A 12,829-nucleotide genomic window follows, 5' to 3' on the forward strand; every position below is an offset into this window, starting at 1 on the left:
GATAGGATAGCGGTCAGCAGCATCTGACTTGAGCTCATTGACACGGGGGCCAGTTTCCATACATGACACCTTTGCCTGCCATTTCACTTTCCTCAGGCATTTCTGCTATGGGAAGCTCATAACCAGCTGGCTTCTATGTAAGGGTCTCCCTTTCCTAGTCCCCTACCATGTGACAGACAGCTCCATGTGTTTGAGTATTGTTTAGACTGGTCTACCATAGGCACAGGGAGGTGGAGTGGGGACACAACCAGATGGGCTGGGACCACTCTCACAGTGGCCTCTTCTGTCTTTGTGCAGGTTCATAGATTTCATAGATGTTAGGGCTGGAAGGGACCTCGAAGATCATCGAGTCCAGCCCCCTGCCCCAGGGGCAGGAAGTCAGCTAGGGTCAAAGGACCCCAGCAAGATAAGCATCCAAGCGTTTCTTGAAAGAGTCCAGAGTAGGTGCCTGTACCACACCTGGAGGGAGTCTATTCCAGGTCCTGGGGGCTCAGACACTGAAGAAATTTTTTCTTAGGTCTAGCCTAAAATGGTCTTGTAGACGTTTATGACCATTGGTCCTTCTTTTTGCTTGGGGCACTCGGGTGAACAGACAGTCTCCCAGATCCTGATGAACACCCCTTGTGTACTTATAGGCAGCCACCATCTCCCCCCTGAAGCTGCACTTTTCCAGGCCAAAGAGTCCCATGGCTCTCAGCCTCTCTTCATAGGGCCTTTTCCTGGGTGTCGGTTATCTGCTGTCCCGTTTGGCTCAGCTGTCCCGTTTGGTAAGTGTGGCTATCCCCTGTAGCCATGAATCCTCAGCCCCATGGTATATTCTGAAGGGGATGCAGAGAGGCATTATAACCACATGCAAAATCCTACCAGTTCCATTGTGGATCACACTGTTATCAGACAGGACTGTCCATTGAAGACGGGATTATTTCCTGGAGGGGTAGGTGGGTTGCCTGGCTTGTGGTCCAGGCAACATGTCTCCCTGAGAATCCTTCCTCTAGGCTATGGTGGTTTGATTATACCACCTCTGTGAGCTGGGGACCTTCTGGGTCTGTTGTCTCACCCAGGAGTTCCATAGTGATCCTTAAATCTGCCGTGCCCTCCTGCTTAACACTAGAGATAGGCCTTCACTGTCTAATATCTCCTTATAGCTGCACGGTAGAGTCTGGGTAAGAGCTCTGCATTTAGTGACACCGGCTGCAGGAGTATATCAGAGAGAGCAGATGCCAGACACCCACTCTTGCTGGCAGCAAGTAGAGCTGACTGTAGTAGAGAGTAAACACTGGCCACAGGCAACCCCATGGTGGAGTCTACAGGAATTCCCTTTGCTGTGAGCAGGTGGGCTGTAGCCACTACTGACAGCAACCTTGCTGTGCCATGGAGCAAGAATGACATCTCAGTGGTGGCCTGTACTACTGTCCATGGCCAGTAGGGCTGTGCAAAGCTTTGGTCACTAATTGATTTGGCAGAGATTTGGCCCAATTTGGCAACCATATCTCTGAATCCAAATCGAATCAGGAGACCTTTTAATCTCTCCAAATCAAATTGGAACCCTCCAGATTGATTCAGAGATATTAAAAAAGATTCAATGATATGGACATGGACACAGCTTTAAATGTTTTTTCTACATACCTCAAGGTACCGGTGGCTTGTGAATGCTGAGATCCTGGGTCAACTTCTGGGTCCACCAGGGAGCATGCGAGGCCCCCCCAGCTCGGCGACTGGTGCCTCCTGAGTCTGGGGGAGCACCCAGGGTTCCCCCACAGCCAATCACTGATCCAGGAGGACACGGCTGGGGGTCTCCCATATGCTCGGCAACAGACCCATAAGTGGACCGGATGTACTGCTGTGCCATGGTCAAACCAGAAATACTTTTGGTCCACTTCCGGGTTTGCCACCAAGTATGCAGCCCCCACCCTCGCCCCTGCCACACTCCTGTGGGACGCTCCATCTGCCCCAGCATCACAGCGTTCACAAACCATGCCTGGTACCTCGAGGTATGTAGAAAAAACATTTAAAGCTGTGTCTATGCCCCAATTGCTGATTCTTCAAAACAGCATCAAATCTTCAGATTTGGATTCAGCCAAATCAAATCAGGACAGTGATCCAAATCAACAAATCAAATCACTATCCCTGATTCGGGCCGAATCTGAATTGAATACGGCCCGTTTCGCACACCCCTAATGACCAGGTCAGTCTATTCAGCATGAATTAAACGATCTCCAAGAATATACTGCCTATGTCTACAACCATTCATTGCAGGGCTGCCATCTCCTGCATGGTCTGCATGATCTGGGCAGCAAGGTACTCAATCTCTTCCTTCATGGCCTGCTGCCCATGCAACACTCTGCCCAAGGTGCAAGACAGAAGAGGCTTGGGACAGTTCAGGTGTGCTGGCATCCTGGCATCTTCTTGCTATCCAATAGATGCAGCAACTAGGTGTTAGGTCCTACAAACAGGGCAGATGACCTGCTTGGTGCTGTACCATGGTCAGAGCAGTGGGGGTCCTTGCGTGGCATCCCATGAACAAGTACTTGTTTCCAGGTGCAGCTTCCAAATGAAGTTTCCAGCATGCTGATTATTAGGAGTAAAGACCCTTCATTCTGAAAGTGCAGCATTGTATGTGGGTGTCCTGGAAGCATCTCCTTCGCTGTTGCTGAAAGCATCTCTGGGTTGTGCACAGCTTGCCCAAATGCCAGGCAGCAGGTGATGAGCATATCCAGAGGTGTCCAAGCTGCCTCTATGGGTGAGCAGAATGTGAAATAATCACTCTCCAGAGATGTCTGCATGTCTCCCTCTAGTTATGTGCCCACATGACCCAATGCCTACATGCCTACAACTTGTGCCTACAACACGCCCATCTGCCTAGGACTTGCACAAAATCCACTCTTTGGTGGCCAGCCTGGGTAATAGGATTCTGCTCACGGTGGTTATTAGCCTCACTCATCTGACATCCCTTTCTTTTCCTCCAGTTTTGCAGGGCCAGTCCTTTACCTAGCCACTGTTCTGTGATCTTTTTCCTCTTAACTTTGGCAAAACAGCTGTGTTGCTTAGATTGGCACAAAGCAGGTAGTTACTTTACAACAAATAACCTGTTCATTATGGTTGAGTGTGTGATCAGATACTCCTTGTTGTTCTGCCATTCATCTTTCATTTTTCTAATAAACCCTTTTGATCTTATCCTCTAGTAAATAATCCCTCAGAAGCAAGCACATAGGCTGCATCCAGATGAGCACAGACATTTGTTTCCCTGGGGACAAGTAGTACTGTGTGCCTCTGCCACTTGTCCCCTGGGAATGTCCTTACCACACATGCTCTGGTACGTGGCAGGTTACCCCAGGTAGGGTAGGGGAGGCTGGGGCCAGCAACTGTGCTGGCCCCAGCAGCCTTACCTGAGGTCCTGGGAGCCTTGAAGAACGGCACCCATGGTGATTCTGCCGCTGAGAGCCTGCCACCATGTACGCTGCCCTGCTTTTTTTTTGGCGCGGGTTTTTTTGACCCTGGGATCTCCTGGAGTCAGATGAACCCCCTGTGCTGCAGGGTAGCAGGTCAAGGAATGCCTGTATGTGTGGTGTGTAGCGCTGCAGACAAGCCTGTGGCACTACATACTGCACATCTGTGCTAGTCTGGACACAGCCATAGAGGGCATGTCTACACATGCTATTAGTACACAGCAATAAACTGCAGAGCTTATTGCTTCGTCATTTATCGCTCCCAAGAATGCCATTTACACATTGCACCCAAACTGTAGCACATTGAGCCAAGTCACAGCACTCCTGGCTGGCAGGGGGCACCAGAGGTCAGCCGAGCAGCCCAGGGCTGCTCCAATCAGGCTCAGCGTGCTGTTGAGAGGCTGGCGGGGGCACAAGGGGTGCTTCAATGCAGGGCTAGCCAGCACCCTCATCCCCCAGCCAGCGGGGTCAGCCAGCAACACATGCCGTTGCTGTGCAAAAAGACTCTGCAACAGGGTAGTACTTGTAATACTGGGTGCATTTACAAGTACTACCCTGCTGCAGAGTTTATTAATTCTGTGCACCCCTTATAGGGGTGCACTTGTAGAAACTGGGATGTTTACTGTGCAGTTATTAGTCAACTGCATAGTAAACAACTTGTGTAGACACGACCACATATACACAACAGTTATCAAAATAGCGCAGCTTTTAACTCAGTTTGTCACACCCCTGCACCTGGAGTTTAGGAGATACTTGTAACAACTGGAGAATGGAGCCAGTTTGTGCAGGTGAGGTCCATGCTTTGTTGTTAGATAAGCCCTACTGGTTCTGAGAGTGAGTTCTTCGAGCCTTGAACCATCTACTGCTCTGTGTTTTTATACTACCTAGCATAAAATGTTCACATTCTGAAGTACACCTTAAGACACTACTGTAGTAAACATGATTGTTACTAATTTTTACTAATATTGACTCATGCCAGCCTCTACAAAAAAATCTTCTTATACAGTCTCTTTATATTTGTTAGTCCTTTTTTCTGTATGACTACTTATAATTCTTTTGACATCCTTCACAGTATGTTTAAATTGATTTAATTTCTTAGTGTGTTCTGTATACTTTGTTTCATAGGATTTCATTGTTTTATATACATATAATTGCAGTGGCATTGCTCAAACAGGATTCTGAATCATCACAGTATGAACATCATAGTTAAGAATTCATCACTTTTTAGGGATGAGAGGAAAAGTTGCAGAACTTCGTGTCTTGAGAGACCAATTTAGAGGCTGCATTCTTCTGTAAGATTTGTTTAAAGGAACAGACTTGATCCTTTGGCTACCTGAGTCAAGGTCTCCCCTTGAGGAACAATTCTGCTCTGCTGAACTTATTTCAAGGTTGAAATTGAAATCTGTTTTCTTATCAAGAGTTGAACATTCACTTTCTGCATTCATCTAGTATTTATTTTAAGATTCCCCATGACACTTTACTGCTGACATTATCATATATTTTTTAGATTTATTATGAAGAAAACATTTCATAGGGTCCTCAAACTTCAGAGGTGTACATGGGCAATTTTGCACCCTGGGCAGCAGTGGTGCATGGAGTAGCAGAAGTGGCCAGGCTGCCAGCAGTGGCACTGGGTTATCACCAGCACCAGATGCTATTTTTGCAACCCCTAATTCAGTGCCCAGGACTGGCTCCCCACTGTCTCTTCCTCTTTTTTATGCTACTGTCCACTTCTCTAGCTACTATACCATTTTGTGCAGAGCTCACTTCAGGACTTCGAAGAGCAGAGAAATTGTTCCTTGCATCCTGTGTATATTATACACACATTTGCATTATTTATACCAAAAATGCAAATACACTCCTTAACTTGTCTGGGGAGACTAGGAACTCTCAGACCCCAAACCTTTATAAAACACCACCACCACCACAATGTATATTTGTGTAGTTACAAATAATAAAATAATATGATACATATTAACAAAAAAGGCTTGAGGTTTGAAAATTACAGACCTTCCTACATCAGCTAAAGAGTGTATTTGCACTGCAGTGAGTGTTGAGTTATTTTTGTGGTAATTTTTTAGTATGTCAATGGAGTACAATAAAATATAGGAATACAAATCACTAGAGATCATCCAAAACATTCAAGGGAAAAAGCTATAGTTCTGGAAGTGAATTTACCTGAATCAGGTAAGGGGTGGCAGGCAGAAGGTGGGGGGAGGGGCAGAATGATCAAACTAAATAGAGCGGGGTAAACCCACTTATTTCTGACATATTGCTTTCCTTTTCCCTTCCCTCTTGCTATGGGTACAAAGACAGGAATCAGTTCAACTCATCTGTGGCCAAGTCTATATATTTTCATAAAACTATAGAAGCATAATTGTGAGCTCAGCCCTCCTTATGTACATGCACTTTAACAAAGCTAGACATGGAGTATGCTTCCTAACTACTAATTGCTTGAGAGATCCCAGGCTTTAATATTAAAACATTTATATTGAAACAATAAGAGGTATACTGTGGCACGTGAGTTTTTTTTAATAGCTACAGTCTGAGTATTACAGTTTAAGATCTCCAGTGAAATATTCGATGATGTCTTTGGGAAGTATGTCAGTTTTGGAAAGTATGTCACTCTGAGGTGGGAGGCTCCAATCCACCCACCCTACCCTCCAGCACTGGCTGGGGAGTCCACAGACTGAACTCATTCCCCACCCTTCTCCACCTCCAGTCCTGAAGACAGCGCGCAGAGCAGAGCCCAACCATGCTGACAGATGTTAATGAAGGCGCTTGGCTTTGGAGCATCTTCATCTGAGCCCTCACGCAATGAGAGTTCAGATTGTTGTGTGACTGGGCATTTTTAGACTTCTGCAACTGTGCCCTTCTATCAGTGCCTGGTTGTAGAGCACTTACAGTGGCCAATCATGCAACAGGCCATCACATCTGTCAGTACACTCCCTGTCACCACAGCTTTCACTAAAGCATACTCTCCTGGGTCATATAACACATTCTGAATCCAAGTTACTGCCACTCCGTTTCCACAGCAAAAAACTCAAATTACTGAATTTCTTAGAGGAAAACACCAGCCATTATAGATTCTCAGGACACTCAGAAGCAATTGAGCAGCCCAAATGCAATACTGTTGCCCAGTGCAACAATCCCATTGTCACAATGGAAAGTTCTAGAAGTGCTGCAGAAAAATAGTCAAGGATAGTAGCTCCAAGTGATGCCTTTCTTGAATAGAAAAAGAGAGCTTTGGCCATCTTGGATCCCTGCTGGCTGATATGGTGAACATGTCCTTTGAGTATGTCAGTAGCCTTCTCTCCACTAAGTTCACTGTGGGCCATGCTTTAAATAGTATGCATTAAATGTGGGCCTGTCTGCTACTGTTCTAGCATCTAATCTAACACTAGTGAGCAAGATAATGGAATAATGCAGCATAAGTTACCTCTGACTCCATGTACACATTGCAAATGGATCCTTCCCAGTCAGATTTCAATATCTAGAAAAATATTTACCATTTTTCCATTTCGCTTCTATAAAGGTATTCTAAAGCAATGCTAACAGGCATCATTCAAACGAGTCTAAAAAGACCCCTATACAATATAATTTTTAAAAACCAAATAAAAATGTTTGTATTTTTAAGGAAGTATAGAGTGTGGTTAAGATAAAGGCTTTGTGTATCCTGAACCCTAATTTTTTTCAGCAAAGTTACTAAAGGATTCTTCAGCTAAGTATTCTTTAGCAGCTGCTTTTATTTCAAAATTCAATTCAATTAAATAAGTAAATTAGTAAATTCCGTCCCACGTTGTGTACGTGGATGTTTGAATTCTCTTTTACATTTTTTGTTTTTAATTTTAACCCCTGAAAGGAGTAGAGAAAATGACACCTATCAGAAGTATTATTACAAGTTAATTTAGGCACACAGTGCTGCATCACAGTTGACATTTTCAAGTTTTCCTTGCAACCATAAAGTGACATTGTCTTGCTCATCACAATCCATCTGCCTTAGTTTCTCCATCAATTAAATGGGGTTAATGAAGCTTCTTTTTTACACTTTATCATTGGGATCTATGAAAATAAATGCATAGAGATCAATTTACGTTTGTAGACTACTGTAAGAAAATTGAAATCTATCATGTTCAGTGCACAATTCCAGCTGCCCCCAGATTTCTAATTTATTTGGACACTTGCAAAAAAATTGTGGACAACTCTGTATGGAACCCAGTTGGATGCCACTTCTTCTGCAGCAGGATGGTGAAAGAATGCCTGAAGTTCTTCCTCCTCCAGTGCACACATGAATTTCCATGAATGAAACTAACCAGTTAGGCTTGACTACTGGGCTTGACCTTACTAATTGTCTCCCAAATACTTTAATCTGCCCTATGCATAATACCAAAATCATAGGCAACAAGTGTCATCTGTTGAACCAAAATGCAGGAGAAAAGGGAATTTCAAGTCCTGCTAGCATGCATATGTTGACCATTAGTAGTTGCAAAGGCACTATAGCTTCAAGTCAGTCCTAACATTAGTTTTTGTTTAATAAAAGTATTATGCATACAACTAATTAGCATGTACTATTGTTTTTGAAATGCAGGTTCATTATGAATTTATGAAACCAGTGATCTGATTTGTTTTGTAGTTAAAGGCAGAGTTATGTTCTGCAGCTCCACAGGTTTTGGATCAGACTGCAATGTTTTGACAGATGCACTTTTGTTCCCTGGTGTTTATATGTTAGACTGAAGTTTTCATGCTGCTTTTGTCTAAGAAAGCAGATAATCACAACAGAAATCCAGTGCAACATTTTTTGTTATATCTGTGACCAAACTGTCTGTTTCCCCCACATTTTGTCTCATTAAAATGACAAGGATATAAATGATGGTCCCTCCTCTCTTGACATGCTGCTTCCATGATGCCTAAAAGCCACCTCTTCTGAAATGCATGATATGGCCTGATTAAAAGCAGGAAGTTTATTATTAATGTTGCTGACATACTCTTCTTAATTAATGCTAAAATAGGATGAGACTGAGAAGATAGTTACCTCAGTGTGTATACAAAATCTGTTCCAAATCTTGCACTTCTGTTTATTGTAGGATGGGATTGAGTCCCATATCTTCATAAATCAAAATATATGAGAGAGAGAGACAGCTTCCCTGATATAACTCCCAGCTCACTCAGCTATTTCTTGACCTCACGTATCTTAAGAGCTGCTGCTTTTGCTCAAGTTCTTGCTCTCTCTCTTCCACATGCAGCTTCTCTATACTAAATAGGCTGCTTAATGTCTTGGTCACTCTTCTCTGCATCTTCATTTCTGAACCAAGTCAGTGCAATGATTTTCCCTTCGTTGTTCTCTTTCAGTCCCAAGCTGCAGGTATTCCCAATAATCTTCTCCTGTTTCAACACTGTCCTGCTCTCATTCACTTTAACTAGATGGGGATCGCAGCCCCCTTTGGATCTTGTATCCAAGATGCTCTCCGTTCTTTTTTATCTTCCCTGATGTCAGAGTTCTCTTTCCATTTGAGTTGTCTAAACAGCAATTATCCCTCTCTAACAGGACGCATTGAAGAAGACATGTTTGAAAATAAAACTGAATTTATTGGTAAGTTACAGGAACAACAAATCACAAAGTAAAAAGTAATCAGAAATAAATGCATTTAGGCTGTTGCACCAAGTCTTGACTTGGTGAACAACCACAAAGATTGTTACAGATCATGGAAATGTCTTCAGGAGGACCATCTCCTTTCACCTTCTTTCTCCTCATCCTAAAGGTTGTCACTGATTCAGTCTATGTGATATCTGCAGGAATTTGCCTCAGGGGGCACCATCTTTCATTTTTTATAGAGAACTAATTAATCCTTATTAATCAAGGTGATAGGTAACATATTATATCAACCTTGAAACCAGACTAATATTGACTGGATTTTTGTCCAGTCCAAGAGTACATGTGACTACTTTTTTCCCTTCCAAGAAAATAACATTCATTATTAGAAGTCTTCAATAAAATGAACCACCACAGTTTGGGATGCCAGATTTTGTTAAACTTTGTTTCTTCCTGTTTCAAAACACACAAGCCGTAAAAACTGTGTTCACCCAGAACCCAATGCCAATGCAACATGCATAATCATTGCCTGGTTGTTAAACTTAACAATTCTCAATACATTTTCTGAAGTGTACTTGGGCAAGCTACTGACCACAGTGTGTGTGCGGAGGTTGCTTTTATTCTATTAAGTATTATATCTAATATTTTAAGATTTATTTAAAACAAAACAATACCCTAATTCATACATTCAGATTAAACTTTGCTGCATAAACTGTCCAGTTTTTCTTCTCTTCTCCATCACTGATAGAACTGCTTATATTTCTATTTCACAGTTAAAACCTGTCTATGCTTGCTTGGTTGACGTGGTCTAAGTGCGTATAGTATATGGACATTATTTCACTGTTGAGAGAGGGCATCTGTGAGGTACTCAGAGCAAGGTAATAGCACTAAATTCAAAATTCCTGGTTTTAATGCTGATTTGGTGTGAACTCTTGGGCAAGTGACTACCTCTAAATTGACTTTTCACCAGATCCAACATGGGCTGACTCATATGAGAAAAAAAGGTAGGCAAATCTTGTATCTAATCCTTAGCAGATACATTTTTTATATGCCTGCTTCATTGACATCTTCTTGAAAATGGCTGGCCTGGCAACAGGAAGAGAATTCCTAGCGACCTGAAACCAGGAAACTATAGGGCAGGCCGTGGCATATTACTTATAGTTCATGCTCATGGCTCTGTTACTTTGTTTGAGTTGCTTTCCTCCTCCCCCTTCCCACCCTCTACTGACTCATCACTGAGTTGTGGTTAAAGTTACTGTGGGGCATGTGTGGTGATTTTGAACACTCAAAAGATTTCTCTCTCTCTCTCTTCTTTTAAGGCAGCGATAAAAGGGGGCAGATAGCTCTGAAAGAGGCTGAAAGGAGAAGACTCTCTCTTTCCTTCTCACTTCAGTTCAATTTGTCATCATTACAGGTAGTTTTCCCCACTGCAACCTTGTTACTATAATCCACTGGGGGCCAGTGCAGCCTATCACATGGTAAATAAAATGCTTTCTTTTGATAGCAGTTTACTAATAGAAGTGTCAACATGTGGGTGATGTAGCTAAATTCAATAAATGAGAACAAAAGTTAACCAATGATACTGTAACCCAGGCGGTACTCCAAAAGGTACCCCCTCTCCAACTGAAGGGATCAAAGCAGGTGCACAAGCGCTGTGGGAGGTGTAGGGACTCTCCTCCCCCTATAGAGCAGAGCCAGACCACCACTGGGGACTTAACTGTGTGGGCCACCTCCCGATCTCATCCATGCGGCCGTTGTGTGGGCTAGGAGCGGTATGCGAACCCGTCTTTGTGCATGCAGGCTGTGGCCAGCAGCCCGGGCACACGGGGTCGAAGAAGACCGGTGGCGAGCTAGAATTAGTTACAGACGCGTAATGGTTGATTAAAAGATTGTTTACTTATACCAAAGATGGTCGTGGTGTAGGCTGGACAGTTTTCCAGGCTCAGCTCCACTTAAATCCTCGCTAGAGGACTCCGACAATTGACCCCGGAGTGGTTGAAGCTCTGCGGGTTCGGCTCGGTAATTGGCCCCGGAGTGGTTGAAGCTCCGCAGGTTCAGTAGTTTCAAAAGGAAGGGATATGTCTTAGGATTGCGCTCGGCGACGGGGAGAGTCTAGAGGCCATTTGGCCCCCGGAGTGGTTGAAGCTCCGTGGGTTCGGTAAATAGGCCCCCGGAGTTGTTAAGACTCTGTGGGTTCGGTAAATCAGCCCTCTATTGCCTTCTAAAGGAGGAAAAAAAAGCTGGGTTCGAAGGGATTAGCAGCGCTTAGAGATCTTCACGCTCTTTCTCCCAAACTCCAATTGCTTTCTCTCTCTCTCTCTCTCTCTCCAACTTGGGCAGAAACCACCCAAGCTCTTTATACGGCTAGCAAGCCACTTGCTAGCCGCCACGTGTGCCTATATTAAGATCGGCCAATAATGTGGCACGAATCTCAATACAAATGGCGGGAACTCCTTTGCACCGTGCATCACTATGATGCAAAAGAAATGCACCATGCAAAGAAGGCTATAAACGGCGGGAAATACTCTTCTGCCCGCGGGTTCTCCTATTGCAAAAGAAAACTCCACCGTGTAAAGAAGCTGCAATTTGGCAGGAACATAATTTAGCGGTGCCGAAGCACACAAAAACAAAAAACCACAACTTTGGGTTGTGACATCCTCCCTTGCTGATAGCATAGCTAAATTATGCTATACACTCATATCTAGAGCCTTGTTGTGAGTCGTCAAACGAGTAGATAAGCAAACAAACGAATAAACAAACATAAAATTCGCTGTCCTGGAATTGAGTTACATAATAATCAAGAAACAATAATCAACACAAACACATAATCTGATTCATAACTAAACTGCACAATCAGGGCTTCAGTGGGCGTCATGGCGAAGTCGTACGTCAGTCCCTCACTTCTTTCACAATGTCATCCCTCTTAGGGCTTCTCTTCGCCATGTGCTCTGAATCTCGGCTCTGTAAACAAAACCTCTTAAAAACAACAGATTAATGATCTTATTTAATAAACTTAAACAATTTTTATGGCTCAATTGCATGAAATCATTGATGAACCCTCGTCTAGCTCTTCTAAATAATGGAAACCTAACTCATAGGCTACTTGCCGTTGGCCTGTGTCCCCCAAAATTCAAAGCTGTCGCTTATTGAGTCCAGAGCGCTGTAGGAGAAATCCAAACATGTATCGCTCCTCTAGGGTTCTCGGTGGCACTGATGGAAGGTAGGATTCACGACGTCTGGTGCCTTGAAGTTCAGTCGGGTGTCGACAGTCTCGATCAAGAGATGATCTTGGCTCCATCAGGATATGCAGCCTTGACAACTGGCAAAGGAGATTACACACAGGTTGGTTCACCATTGGACTGAGCAGAATCCGGAGAACGACGATGTTCTTCCGTCCATAAATTTTGAGGCAACTATCTAGACTGTGAACGGTTACTGGAATGGTTCCAGGATCTCGTAGATGACGGTGAGGCCATGGTCTTATTCACTGAAGTGATGTCAGTCCCAGCGCACATGCTCTGGGGTTCCAGGCACAGTACGAGACTCCGATGATTGCTAGCATGAGATGTTCTGTGCCAGTATATTCTGGTCGTCCTTCATGCCATACGTGGGCCTTCTGACTAATTAGTCCTGCAACAAGCGCTGGCAGTGGAATAGGCCAGTGAGTATTAACTGTTATCATGTCGATGTCAGTGACATGTCCTCTACTCCACGAAGCTTGTCTAACTAGGAAGCTTGCTTCTTCCTGGTTCAGCAAGTTGGATCCAAGTTCCATGACCAAACGTCCTAACCA

The sequence above is a fragment of the Alligator sinensis genome, unplaced genomic scaffold (assembly GCF_000455745.1).
Source record: "Alligator sinensis unplaced genomic scaffold, ASM45574v1 scaffold91_1, whole genome shotgun sequence".
Taxonomy (NCBI): domain Eukaryota; kingdom Metazoa; phylum Chordata; order Crocodylia; family Alligatoridae; genus Alligator; species Alligator sinensis.